We start from the raw sequence: 13,662 nt of genomic DNA on the forward strand, positions 1-13,662 counted from the left end.
TTTTACATATATGACCGAGGACAGCAAGCAAAACTGTAAATGTAGAAAAGAAGGAGGAAAAATGAACAAAACACTCATCTTTTTTTTTTTTTTTCAGAATTAAAAAAGAAGGCTTTAAAATGTGGAGGTATGTTCCCTTTATGGTCTGCTATGCACAGCACTGATTCAAGTGGCTTAAGTGAATACCCAGAAATCATCTTATGTCTGAAGCTGCCAATGGTCAACTCTGACTAAGGTCCAATTTTGCTTTACAGAATTCTTCTGATGGCTGATCTTGCTCATATCTGGAGGAAAATAAAACATTTGTAGTCATTCAAAGTTAGTGTGAGATTTTGGGTGTTTTTGTTCCGTTTTCAAAAAAGATATGTTTATCTGCATGCCTTTTGCAACTTTGAGTGTGTTGATTAATTCCAGGCCACTTAATGAGCCTGCAATTTCAGTAGTTTTCATTGTCAGAATCTGAGGCCAGTATTGTTTATTATCAAAATACCTTATTTTGTAAGGAGATAGCAATTTACAGTCAAAATGGCATGCTTTTGTTTAATTTTCCAGTATTCCAAAAAGAGCTGCTGAAACCACTCATCAGAGGAGAAGTGCTCAGTTAATCAAATCCCTACTTGATGGTCTGAGGTCATGTGAGGGCCTCTTGCTATTTCCTAGTAGGTCTGAGATTATTGAAGGGATTTTCACTTATTTATGGCAGTTTCTGTAACTGTAGCAGATAGTCCTACTAAGGTAGACTGAGAGTCTGCAGCACACAAGGAATCTTTTTAGTGAAGGTCTAGAAGACCTAAGGAAATTTTTTTTCATAGTGGTTAGACACCAGAGGCTGTAATGTATTTTCATAGCTCTTAATGTAACAGTTCTCCTATAACAGCTTTGGACTCACATGATTGTAATGCAGTTTATGTGTACTTCAGCCCTAAGCTCCAATAGTAAATGTATTGCTACACCCAGTTAGACAGTAATTTTTGTTAAGTGCCTTCTCAGAATGTCATAAGTCTGTCAGAAGCTTTCATGGTTTATGAGATTTTGCAGCTAGTATAAAAATTACATAAAATACTGGTTTTGGGGGCTGATAAAATACTATTTTAAGTATATGAAAACAGAGACATTTAACCTATACCAAGCTAACAGTACTCCCACACAGTTTGCTCTATCCCCCTCAGAAGAGACCAAAAATGAAAACCACAGTGGGGTCCTGGGTTTTGAAACATTTCTAGGTGGTAGGTGCAAAGTGTGCTTCACTTACGAATTTAGCCATCGTGAAAAGAGTTTGTCTCTAAACATCTTTGCTATGCTCTCTACTCCAAGAGTTTAACCTGTCTATTTTATGGAGCGCTCTGTCACTCTGTTGCTAAGTGATTTACAGAGGCAACCAAACGGCATGCTACATTATGTTATTTTCACTTACTTTTAATTCCTGAAAGAACCAATCTGCACTTTGATGGTGTAGTCACTGATTTGATTGACTTAGAGTTGTTGTATGAAGGGCAACTAAAAGCAGACAAGAAAATATTGTAAGTTCTAGTGAATTTGCATAGGGCTGATAATGGACTGAAGAAAATTCTGTCTTCCAACCACTTCTGGGATTCCTGGCTCCTTGGAATCCCAGAGAAGACCTTAGGCAGACAGTACTTCTCACATTTTCTTCTAATACTTCTTACCTGCAGTTTTAGCATTTAAATGCATTTTAAGGACTATTTTGGAGCAAGGTAAATGTTGTGTCAAGTAACTGAAGTCATCATGGCACTACCAACCACTTTGAGAAATATCAGTTCTAAACTTCTCAGGTGACAGTTCTGCAATTATCATTTAGTGAAATTCGGCTGATAAAAAGATATTATCAGCATAGATATTATCAATAATTAGTAAACTTGGTGCTGTATATAAGGCTTAGTTTGCTCATCCAAAACACTCTATTATCGCTCTTTAACTCCAAGCAGCAATGCACCTTTAAACAATCTACTTTTATGCCTTTTTTGGTGGTCATGAAGGAATATGCAAATGTATGCAGTTTGAAATTCTGATTTGATTAACAGGCTGTGTAGATTGGAATTAATTAATACATTAACTTTGTGTACTTGTTGAAACTGCCAATTCCTTCTTTGATTCTTGGAGTGGTATTCAAATATATATAAAGAGTCCTGATAATCTCAGATGGCAATCTTGAGGCTGCCAGTTAAAACCCATTCTGATTCATCTGTTTGGCAGTCTGGGAGCTCGTCTGGGCATGGGGAGGGAGCTGGAGAGAAGGAGGCAAATGAAGCCAAAGTTTTAGTTATTTCAGGCACAGATCTATTGTCTGCATGAAATTAAGTGCCTCTGCCGTGTGCCTCTCACAGCTTCGTGATGTACGGAAAGCATCAAATACATTGCTTAAACTTTTGAAATCCATGTGGTAAAATCCACCATAAATGTAGATACAGGTCTTTCATCTGAATACACATTTCAGTGCTGCCTTCTGTGCAGCCACTTCTTAATTAAATGATGGAAAATGTGTTTCTTGTCCAGAAATGGTGTTTGTATCTTGTGCAACTGGAATATCAATATTGCTTTCATGGTATTCTTTATGACTAAAAAATGAAATAATGCTCTAATAAAAATACAGTGACAGGCACTGTATTTTTATCAGAACATTATGCTACCAATTGTTACCCACCAAAAATCTGTGAAGGCAATGTTCTGTTATCCAAAAATGGGTGAAAAGCCAGAAACTCTAGGTAACCTTGTCTAATTAGTGCAGCAAGTGGTTAAGCACAGTAGGACTGGCCAGCAGTATAAATCATTAATATAGATGGAGTGTTTTAGCAATATTATTTAGCTGCTGGGATAATTGAAGTTTTAAAGGGTCATCAAATCTTGTGTTTCTCTGTGTACTCTATTATAAGCATAATTGCTTTCATTGATTGCTAGTACTGTTACAAAGTAAGAGTGGAGGGATGCTAATCAATCATTGCACTGAACCAGAACAGGCTCTGATAAGAAGATCCTTGAAAATTTTTGTTTAATTAAAAATCCAGACAGACGGAAAGAACTCGTGACCACTGCTATAGAATGCTGTTTACAGATTTGTAGGTGAACATTAACTCCATTCTGACAATACAGTCAGATAAAAAGCTTTCCTTGGGGGGCTCAAACATTAATGCTTTCCTCCAGTGCATCTCTCTGTGATAATGCTAAATTTCATTTTCATTCATACACAGCAAGATAAAAGTTTAAGACTGAAAAGGTTCCAGGTAGATACCTCCTAACTTGAAGTAATTACAGTATTATTCTTCTAGGTTGAAGCTACTTCTGGTTAAAACAGTTCTTTTGTATCCTTAATTTTCTGATTATCTGGTTTCCAGAGATCTTAAAAAAAGGAGAGATGTCTAGGTTTGGGGGTTTTTTTAATTTTTTTTTTTTTATTAGAGCTTTTTAAAAGGCACTTAATGGGGATTCAGTTGTTGATTTGGCACTAATACTTTCCTTGGGCAGTGCTTGCCCCGTATTTATCTTCCTGGTTGTATTGTTGGCATAGTCTCCATTTTCTCAACTATTAAACTCATCAGAGTAAGGGTTAGTACATGGAAGCTACCTGACTTGCTCATGGCCATGTATCAGATGAGTGGAGCAGGTTCTTAAACTAAATTTTTGAAGTTCTGCTCTACTGTGCAAAGAACTGGGAGTTTGTTTTATCTTTCAGTTTCCCAGTTCCGCAGGAGAGCCATGGTCTAAAGATGCTGAGACCAGAAGTGTGTAGTAATTCCAGTCTTTTTAAAACTAAAGGTATGTACTAAGTTCTGTAAAACTGGGTCTAGCACATCTGAAAGTATCAGGAAGGCATGGACTGGAATTTCTTTCTAATAGTGCAAAAACAGGCTTTGGATCCAATGCTGTATTTCTTCATTTATTACTCTGATGTTCTTTGTTGCATTAGTAATAATCTCTTAAATATTTAAAATATTTTCCCAATATGCTGACAGTGCCCTGCAAAAATGTCTCTTTAAAGTGACACATAGATATCTGTCACAGAAGAAGTAATTTAAAAAAGAATCTTCAGCGGCAGAAGGAGTAAAATCTGAGGGAAAGTTTATGAATCATTAATAACGTGAATGCATTAAATCTCCTGCAAGTGGTAGAATGGAACTTCCCCTGTTAGATATAAATGTAGTGTTTATTTAGCAAAGGTGATACCTACATTGTTGGAAAGATTGATTTGTTAACAATTCAAGAGTAATTTCAATGATAGATTGACATGCAAGAATGTACATGTATTAGTTGGGATGACTATTTTGTCTTGGTGCTGAAGTGCTGCAAGATTTCTTTCTGATGCATATATAATTCTTGGATTCTCTGGTATCACAGTTGCCATGTGTGGGTGGTAATAACAATTTTGGTGGTTTCCCACCAAAGAAGCTACTAATTATTATTTTCTTCTTCAATTTTTCAATTATTAAAATGGCTTACTAAGATGTGCACTTTATGAAAATTTTACTGGCATTTCAGGAAGTTCTTCTCTGTATCAGCAGGAAATACAACCTGTGTCACTGTTAATTGAAATTCAGAGAACAGTAGCAGTGCACTAAGGCCCTATGCATTCACAAGAAGAGAATAAAATTCAGATAATCTGATCAAACTGGAGTTGGTACATTTCTGAGTTTAGAAAAATCCCCTGTTAGCTCTATGTAAAATTTCAGCAGCCAAAACGTATATGTTTTATGATCACAGGGAAGATATTCACATATAAAATGTCTTTACAAAGCCTGTGGTATTTCTGACTTTTGTTCTTAGACATGTGGTTTCTTCTGCTTAAGATTCAGAGCGTGTGTGAGAGAAATCTGCTGATGACCATCTGTAATTTTATTGTACTAAACTGACCACAGTAGAAGCTGCACTAGGGAATGAGTGATCTTGCCCTGGAAACAAACAAACATGTAACCTTACGCTTTTTCAAATACCCTTTGTTAATAGCAGCAATTCTTTCTACTGCAAAATTTTGAATGTCTTACTAAGCCTCTGCTGCATCAAATATCACAGTATCTAGATCTCCAGAAGGGACTGGGTTTTTTCTTCCCTTTTGTCTCCTGACTGGGAAAACTTGAGGTATGCTCCTTTAATTTCAAGGGTGAACATTGCATATCGTGTGATCTGGTGCTTCATCTGTCGCAAGGAAGCTATCCCAATAAGTTCTGAAGGTATTTTGCCAACATTTAATTCTGCCCTCTTGTAATGATATTTTTTCTGATAACAGGGAAAATTATGCACTTTTTTGTCCTCTTGAGATATCTCCAGAGTAAAATCCAGGTTGGTGATTCTCAGACTTATGAAGCTGCAAGTAATTTTTTGAATAATTGCTTTTCTCATTGATGTATTTTGATAGAAGACTTCTCTCATCATGATAAAAGTCAGAGATTAAGAAATATACTGATGACTTTGAATTCACTGAAAGTTCGTTGTTTTCAGATAACTCTCTTGACACAGTATTTTGCTTTAAGAATGAGAGAAAAATCAAAAATTGGATTAAATGATGAAACCCTAAGAACAAACTAGAAGAGGATATAACAATTTGAGCTGTTGTGAGATGGTGTTTAGTTGCTAGGTGCAGCCACATCATATTGGTGTTATCTGCACACTGCTATTCTCTAACATGACAATCGTTAATATTCCCTGACTCCAATAAAATCAATTTAATTGACTTAAGTATTGAGCAAATGGAAACCATCAAGTAGAAACTGTTGTGTGGCTTTATAGTAACAATATCTGTGCTATTACCATCCTCTGTTTTGCTATACTCACATTTCCTAAAGGCACTACTGTTCCCATGATTCAAAGAACATTACTTTTACGTTAACTGTTAAATTACTTGGATCATCATTACTTGAAAGAAAAAGTGCTTATCTGAAGGAGTAAGAAGCTGTGAAATTTATATGCTCTCTTACAATGCCTTTCTCCTTCATATTTGAAATAGTTCCAGTAGGGAATTGAATTTTTCATCTGAAGTATTATTCAGCCTGAACGCTGGCTGGTTATGATGAACATTTCTGTACTGGACATGGTCAGATTTGTTCTGCTGTGTGTCACGGGCTGGGTGATGTGATTAAATTACACCTGTCAGAGCTCTTAGCTGCAAAGGGAAAATCTTCTGATTTTGGTTTTGGAGAATGTAAATGATTCACTGCTGTGAAAATCCAAGCAGCCATGAGAAACCCTTGAAGTCATTAGATGACAGGCATATTCTTATTGCAGTATTATACATGCTTTTCTACTCCGTCATTTCAAACATTTTGTATAATAGATTTTCAATATTCAATGCAGGATTTTTAACAAATCTTAGGCCATATAAAATAATGATATTTATTAATTAATCCTTTTCAAATGCAGTGAGGTGTTTCCAATGTCTCTGCATTCATTTGGTGAAAAATCTGGAAGCCACTAGAAATGTTTGTTAACATATTGATCTGGATTATGAATCAATTTTTTGTGACTTTTTTTCTAGCATTTATTAATGCTTTTGTATTTTTTAATAAGAAAAAAAATCATAGAATCATTTAGGTTGAAGAACACCTTTCAGATCATCAAGTCCATCATCATACCTAACACTGTACCACTAAAACATGCCTCTAAGTGACACACCAACACAAATTTTAAATACCTCCAGCTATGAGGACTCAGCCACTTCCCTGGGCAGCCTGTTCCGGAGGTTGACAACCATTTTGATGAAGAAATTTTCCATCCAGTCTAAACCTCCCCTAGAACAACTTGAGGCTATTTCTTCTTGTACTGTCACTTACTGTCACGCTTGGAAGAAGAACCTGATCCCCACCTCATTATAACCTCCATTGAGGTATTTGTGTAGAGAGTGTGGAGAGGTTTGTGCTGCAGACCCTTCCCCAGCTCCGTTGCCCTTCTCTGGACAGGTGCAGAGCACCTCGATGTTTTCCTTGTTGTGAGGCACCTGAAACTCAAGGTGTGACCTCACCAGTGCCAAGTGCAGGGGGACAGTCACTTCCCTGGCCCTGTTGGTTACACTATTGCTGATACAAGCCAGGATGCCATTGGCTTTCTTGGCCACCTGTGCATATGCTAGCTGATGTCCTGATGATTGTTAACTAAAATGCTCAGATCCTTTTCCACTGGGCAGTTTTCCAGCCACTCTTGCCCCATCCTGTAGCCCCGAGTGAGATTCGAGTGAGCCCCGAGTGAGTCAAATCCCAGTGCAGGACTCTGCTTTTCAGCTTGTTCAGTCTCATCCAGTTGGTTTCAGTTGATCAATCCAGCCTGTCCAGGTCCTTTTGCAGGGCTTTACTACCTCCCAGCAGATGAACTCATTATCGTCTGTGAACTTGCTGAAGGTACACTCAATCTACATGTCCAGGTCATCAGTAAAGATCATTAAAGAGACCTGAGCCATGAGGAACACCACTAGTGGCCACCTGCCACCCTGGATGTAGCTCCATTCACCACGACCCTCTGGGTCTGACCGTCCAGCCAGTTTTCAACCCAGCAAAGCATACACCTGTCTGCACCAAGGGAAGCCAGTTTCTCCTGGAGAATGCTGTGGGAAATGGTGCAAAAGTCTTTACTAGGTCTAGGTATACACATCCACCACCTGCTAAGTGCATAGCCTTGTCATAAAAAGAGATCAGATTGGTCAATTTGCTAGAGGGGAAAACTGAAACTGAAGTTTGGGAACTTGTAGGAAATCTCTATGAAATTTTAATGCTATTTGATACTTGGAGGGAACCTTAATAAAAATGGTTGTTAGCTGCGCCCGACTTCCTTATATCTCTTAATATCTTTCATTCAGAGCAATCTTTTCTTCTGCATTTTCCTTTTTAACTACTAGGCATGTGGAAAGACCATATTCCCACTTCAGCTTTGCAGGCATTCCCGCAGCCGCAGGGCTGCTTGGCAGGGGGATGTCCAGGGACTTCAGAGGGTGTGTGGGAGCTGAGTGCAGAGCTGTGCACTCAGAGCAGAGCTTGGAGTGGGCTGTGCAGGTTGTGCTGGCCTTTGTAGTCCTGCTGGCCCCTGCGGCAGCTCAGGCAAGGATAACCTGGTGTGTTTTTGCCAGTCTGTGGTCACTGTCCTGGCTTTGATGAAGGCTTGTTCTGAAGACTTGATGAAGCTTTTCTCTGTGGAGACAAAGAGATTTATGTGCCTTAGCTGAGAGATTTGGGTCTGCTCTTCTGCTTGATGTGAAAACTGCAGTTTAATCCATTCAGCTGTAATGCATGTGAATCTGAGGTACTACCCGTGTATCTGTGAACTGACGCAAGGCTTCCACCTCATAACTGGGCTACGCTTCCTGCTTGGAGGACAGAACAGTGAGCAAGGCATCTGGCAGTTCGTGTTTTGTTAAGAGGTCTGAAAATGTGAAAAATGGATTGGTTTTCATTATGCTGTTTGTATTATTTGTCATAACATTCTAATTATTCAAGTTTGTTCTTAATGGTTTTCTTGATGTTAACCATTAAGGAGGAAGCCTTTGGTAGGATCATTCTATTGGGGAAAATTCGCTGGCTTCCTTCTGCTGACTTGGTGAATATAAAGGTCTCTTTTAGTCTTCTGATCTTTAAACGACGGAGAGGGAAATACTGCTTCTTTGGGAGCAGCAGGTATGAAACATTCCAGCAACACTGCTCCTGAGGTAATTTTTACAAACCTTGAACAATGTCTAAAGTGGTTAACAATGACTCTGGGAGCTGACATAATTATCAAAACATTTGAGCTAAACCAAACAGATGTAATGACTAGATCAGCGCTGGTCATGTTGTGAACGTTACTGTTTGAATGTTTCTCAGGTTAATAAAGTTTGGTTACAAAAATATTGGCAATTTGTTTTCTCTAAATTAAAGACATCACAGTGAGTTCAAAGTAATTCTAGGTCAGAGTGGCTTAATAATGTGTTTAATGTATTAGTGTTGCTTTTTTGTAAACCTGGACAATATCTTTTGATTTAGAATCAATTAGAAATATTTCATGCAGCACTAGCAGTACTATACAGCATATTTTTCAGTTTTTGATATGCACTATCAGCAAAGTGAGCTGCACTGTACTTGCTCAGGTAGCCAGAGAGCAAGTAGACAGTCTAAGTCACCTCTAAATTTATGATCAGACTCCTGTTCTAAGAATAAACACTGCCCAAAACCAGTGGCCCCTCCCATCCCAGAGAAGTGCAGCAGGGTGCTGGCAGGTGTGGTTGATGACACACATGTTCTCCTCAGGACTGCTACTGTCTCTCCGCTTGCTTTTCCTATGTCTGTTTGCTTCCCATGTCTGTGTGATCCCACCTTGTTGCTTTCGACTTACTCCAGCTAAACCTTGTGGTTAGATACGAGGTGTGGTTATAGCATTTGTTCTTTTCCATGTGTGTCCTGTTGCTTTTGATCTCAGGCTTGTGATACGGTGACATCTGAAGTTCCATGATTACAGCAGCATCTCTGCATACCTGGGGATTGTGTGATTGTGTGAAACCGAGTGTAACCAAAAAGAGTGATATAATGGCATCCTCTGCTTCATGTTGGAATTTTTGATATGGTCACCTGCTTTCTCTTTCTGTCCTTAAAACTAGTTCTATCCAAAAATGTCTCTTTTTTTGTTTATTTGAGAGCAGAAGGTGTGGATAATTGAGGGCATAGGCCTTTGCTCTTGAAGTTAAATTAACATAAAAATTATTTAGAATAATTCACGAAATTTCAAGTCTTGTGAATTAGCTGCATTTATTTTAGTAGTCCTGTGCAGCAGTTTCTGAAAATTAAATATAAATTAAATTAAATATAACATGTAGCAGTTATGTCAATGGTATATGTAGAACAATGTGAACAGTTTCTGAGAAGAGAGAAGAGTTAAGTCATTTATCCCCTTTATTTACCTGACTTAAAATTAAATTAATATATTGAGGGATTGTAATTTGATGTTTATCTCTGTTGTATCTGCTACAATGAGATCATGCTTTTTAACAGTGTAAGTTTTAAACAGCAGTTAAACACAGGTTCTTGGTTATAAAAGGCCTGTAAAAGCATGTAGATTGATGCAGGCATTTTGCTACTCTGTCTGTCAGAAATACTTAAGAATTACCTCCACTGTGGTAATTGTTTACAAAGCAGAAGAACATATTAAGCAGTTGAAGATTACAAAACACTTAAAAAATTAATTTGGAGTGATATAAACTAGTAATTAAATGTTGCTAGATAATGGGAATGGCTCAACAACTTAAATGCTTGGGGAAAAGAAGAGCTTTACATTTCTTAAAAATCCTTTCAATTCCTTAAAAATTTGCTTTCTATAATGGGATAGGTGGTTTTTACAGTTGTAGTTTTCTCTGTACTTTTTAAATGAGTAGCATTTCAGTAGTCAAAGATTTGCAGACGATGTAATAGATGATGCCTAGTAGCAGGAAACATGTCGTTCCACCCTGAATGGACAGTATTTTAATGAAAAGCTTAGCAAAGTGATTATATATCAAACAATATTTGCAGCAGGTGCATAAATCATAAAATACTGTCTTGAGGAGAAAAAGGTAGGTTACTTTTGGTAAGTTACTTTTAATATCAACACATATTTGTTGATATTAAGGCCAATAGCAATGAGACATTTGGGGGAAGGTGTTTTTTCATGTCAGCATTGCTTATTTTAACCACTTTATTATTATTCTTCATATATTCTGCTTTTCTCTCCTGCCTGAACTGGTTTTCCCCCCATTTTCCCTTACTTGCTCCAGTCTTGACAGTGCTCTGATGCTCTATGTATACATTTGTTGAAATGCTAGAGGTTTATTTTTTCTGAACTGATCTCCAGTTCTGAGGGAATTAGCACTATTAATACTTACCTAAGTAGTACACTCTTGAGGTCCATAGTAATATTTCAGATTTTTTTCCTTCCCCTGCAAGAAGTCCCTGCAAATATTTTATTAAGTGTTCTTAAGAAAGATGAGGACACAGAATAATTGCTGCACTTTCAATTAAAATATTCTGTTTTCACTAGTATATCTCTGACAGCAAAAAGAAGCAAAATGGAAAGCTGGCTTTCAGTATAGGTCCAGCTTCAGACCTGTATTCTCTTTTCAAGGTTATCTTTGGGTTAACATTGCAGAAGTGTGTGGATGGCCATATGGATGGCCAAAATTCTTTCAGGTTTTTCTTCCCTTATGTTTTAGTTATTTCTGAGAGATTACATAAAATGAGGTTTTTCTTATCTACAGTAAAATGTAAATGTAATCAATTCTGATTGAACAGCCTTTTAAGCTGACTTTCCTCTGAATCCTCTAAGTCCAGTTCTCACAGCATAATGCTATTCTCCCTGCTGAACTGAAAAATGTGCTGGCCTGTTGCTGTGAATATTATTTCTTTTGGAGAGAAGAGAGTAGTGAAAGAGCACAGATCATCTAGTCTTAAATCTTCTTGCAGAAGCAAGAGCTAAGTCCCTCTGGATTTCTCTGGGTGCAAGTGTAAGAGTGAGACTGCTAACCTGAGATACAGTCATTTATAATGTGATTCACAAACAAAGAGAGATTCAACTGTTCTAGGAGGTGGAGGGGCAAAATGCTCCAGGGTACTTTGAATGGGGCATGCAGCACAGGCAGTGCAAGGACACTAGTTCAAAAAGCAGTAAATGGTTCTCTATTCTTTGGGTCACTTTCCACCATCGTGAAGAAGGCGCTTTGCTTCTTAAAGGCAAAGAAAATTATTATTTTGATGAGTGAGGTGGGATGCTAGAGACTGTTTGACACTCTAGATGCCCTCAGGGAATCACTTACAGGTCACAACCACCTTGTGGTGAAGGTTGAATGGCTGTGCGTGTATCCCTGTGTCCAGGTGTGCACATCTGGATCTCATCTGATTTATACTGTCTTCCAGTATGCACACTGTGTTCTATTACACAAATAAATAATTCTGTTTCCTTGAAAAAGTGCTGAGTTTTTTTCCTCTCCTTAATTATCTCTGCATGAGGAAAGTACAAAGCCAGAACACCCCAATTCCATCATTTTTTACAGCATCTCAACGTATCTGAGTTACTAGTCACTGTTTTATCTCCCTTGCAGGACTGTATACTGTATTCTGAACTTTCAGACTCACAGGCCTATGATGTCTGAGTCCCTAACAGCTGCATCGTTATTCTTACCCCAGTTAGGTGAATCTGTGTTTACTTGGATACAAGCCAGGTGAGCTAATTTTCACCAGCAATCTCTGCAGTGCTGCCTGGAAAAAATTTTGAATTCTTTTAGCTTCCTTTGCTGTGGACAGTAATGGCAGTCAGAGGTCCTCAGGAACTTTTGACATTCCTAATCCCTTAATTAATAATTTATTTTCCTCCTTATTCCATACTCGTTATTTTTCCTAGGCACTATTGTTTTGGTTTACGATTAATGTGAAGGCTGTAGTTTAGCTGAAAACAATTGTGAGAGAGGAAAGCATGACTTTAAAAACTGCTTGTGTTGCCAAATGCAGTATTTAATTTGGCTTTGCTTCCTTACTAATTATCTCTTCAATGGGGGATCTCAGAACTTCTTGTCATGTTTCAGTATTCCTTGTTATCATAGTTTACAGCCCGAAGTAGGTGACAGGATGCTTGCCTTCTCTTTAGTAAGCTTCATCTTTTTAAAAGGTGTTTAATTTGATTTAAAAAAAATCAGTGTGTTCTGACTTGAAGTTGTACTTATAATTGATAATTTGGTAGAAACTATTAAGCTATCTAGCTGTTTACATGAAAAGTGTCTGTCATCTGGTTAAAGGTGAACCAAATATTTTTGAACAGTATTTTAAACATTATAAATAGCTGTGGTACCACTTTGTGAAAGCAGAACTGAGTAATCTTGTCTCCTCTGCAATTTTTGGAAATCTGCATTAGGACAAGATTTTTGGTCTTTAGAAGACAGGATATAATACTAACTAAAAATAATGGCAATAGGAGCAACACACTTCCTGGACTGAATGCTCTCTCTTCCATAAATGTCTGACTTTCTAGACGTCTGGCAGAACATCCTGTGATGTCTTCCAGGTCAGTTAGTAGCAATCTCAATTGTCACTGCAAACTCATTTAGCATTTCAGACCCAAAATTGTTCTTCTTTAACCTGGTATCATGCAAGAGATCTTTTTCTGATGCAGTGAGGTAAATGCACTCACAGGAATTTAGTTCTCTGCTTGAAAATACTAGCATATTTGTTTTTCTCACATTCCAGAGGGCAACACAGACCTATGTCTAATGTTGCACTCAACATCTGTTTCAAATATTTTTGGAGAGAGTTCTCTCTTTTTTTATGGTAGCTTGTAATGATTAGCATCTCATGCATGGCTGCTTTTATGCCAGTAAGCTGAAGGATAATATGCCTATATAAGACTGTGTCAGCTGCTGTTAAAAGCTGCAGCTTGGGGTGTGAGGCATTCTTCCAAAGCTGGTGTCTGACCTTGATCTGTTGTCATAGCTGAAGTGTTTAATTTCCCTGAACCTCATGACCCCTCAGTCATGCAGCATTAGGCAATATTTTGTAGGACTTAAACATTTTTCTGTAATCCTCAAAATTTACTTTTTTTCCCTCTTTCATTTAAAAGAGTATTGATCAATGACATTTATTTAAGAACAGGATAGACTTATCTAGATTCCTGAAAATTTACATATGCTGTAATCATTCCCGTTTCCAGTGCATTTAATATTGACATGGATCAGTAACAATAATA

This window comes from Pyrgilauda ruficollis, unplaced genomic scaffold, assembly GCF_017590135.1.
Source record: "Pyrgilauda ruficollis isolate IOZ18807 unplaced genomic scaffold, ASM1759013v1 scaffold64, whole genome shotgun sequence".
Taxonomy (NCBI): domain Eukaryota; kingdom Metazoa; phylum Chordata; class Aves; order Passeriformes; family Passeridae; genus Pyrgilauda; species Pyrgilauda ruficollis.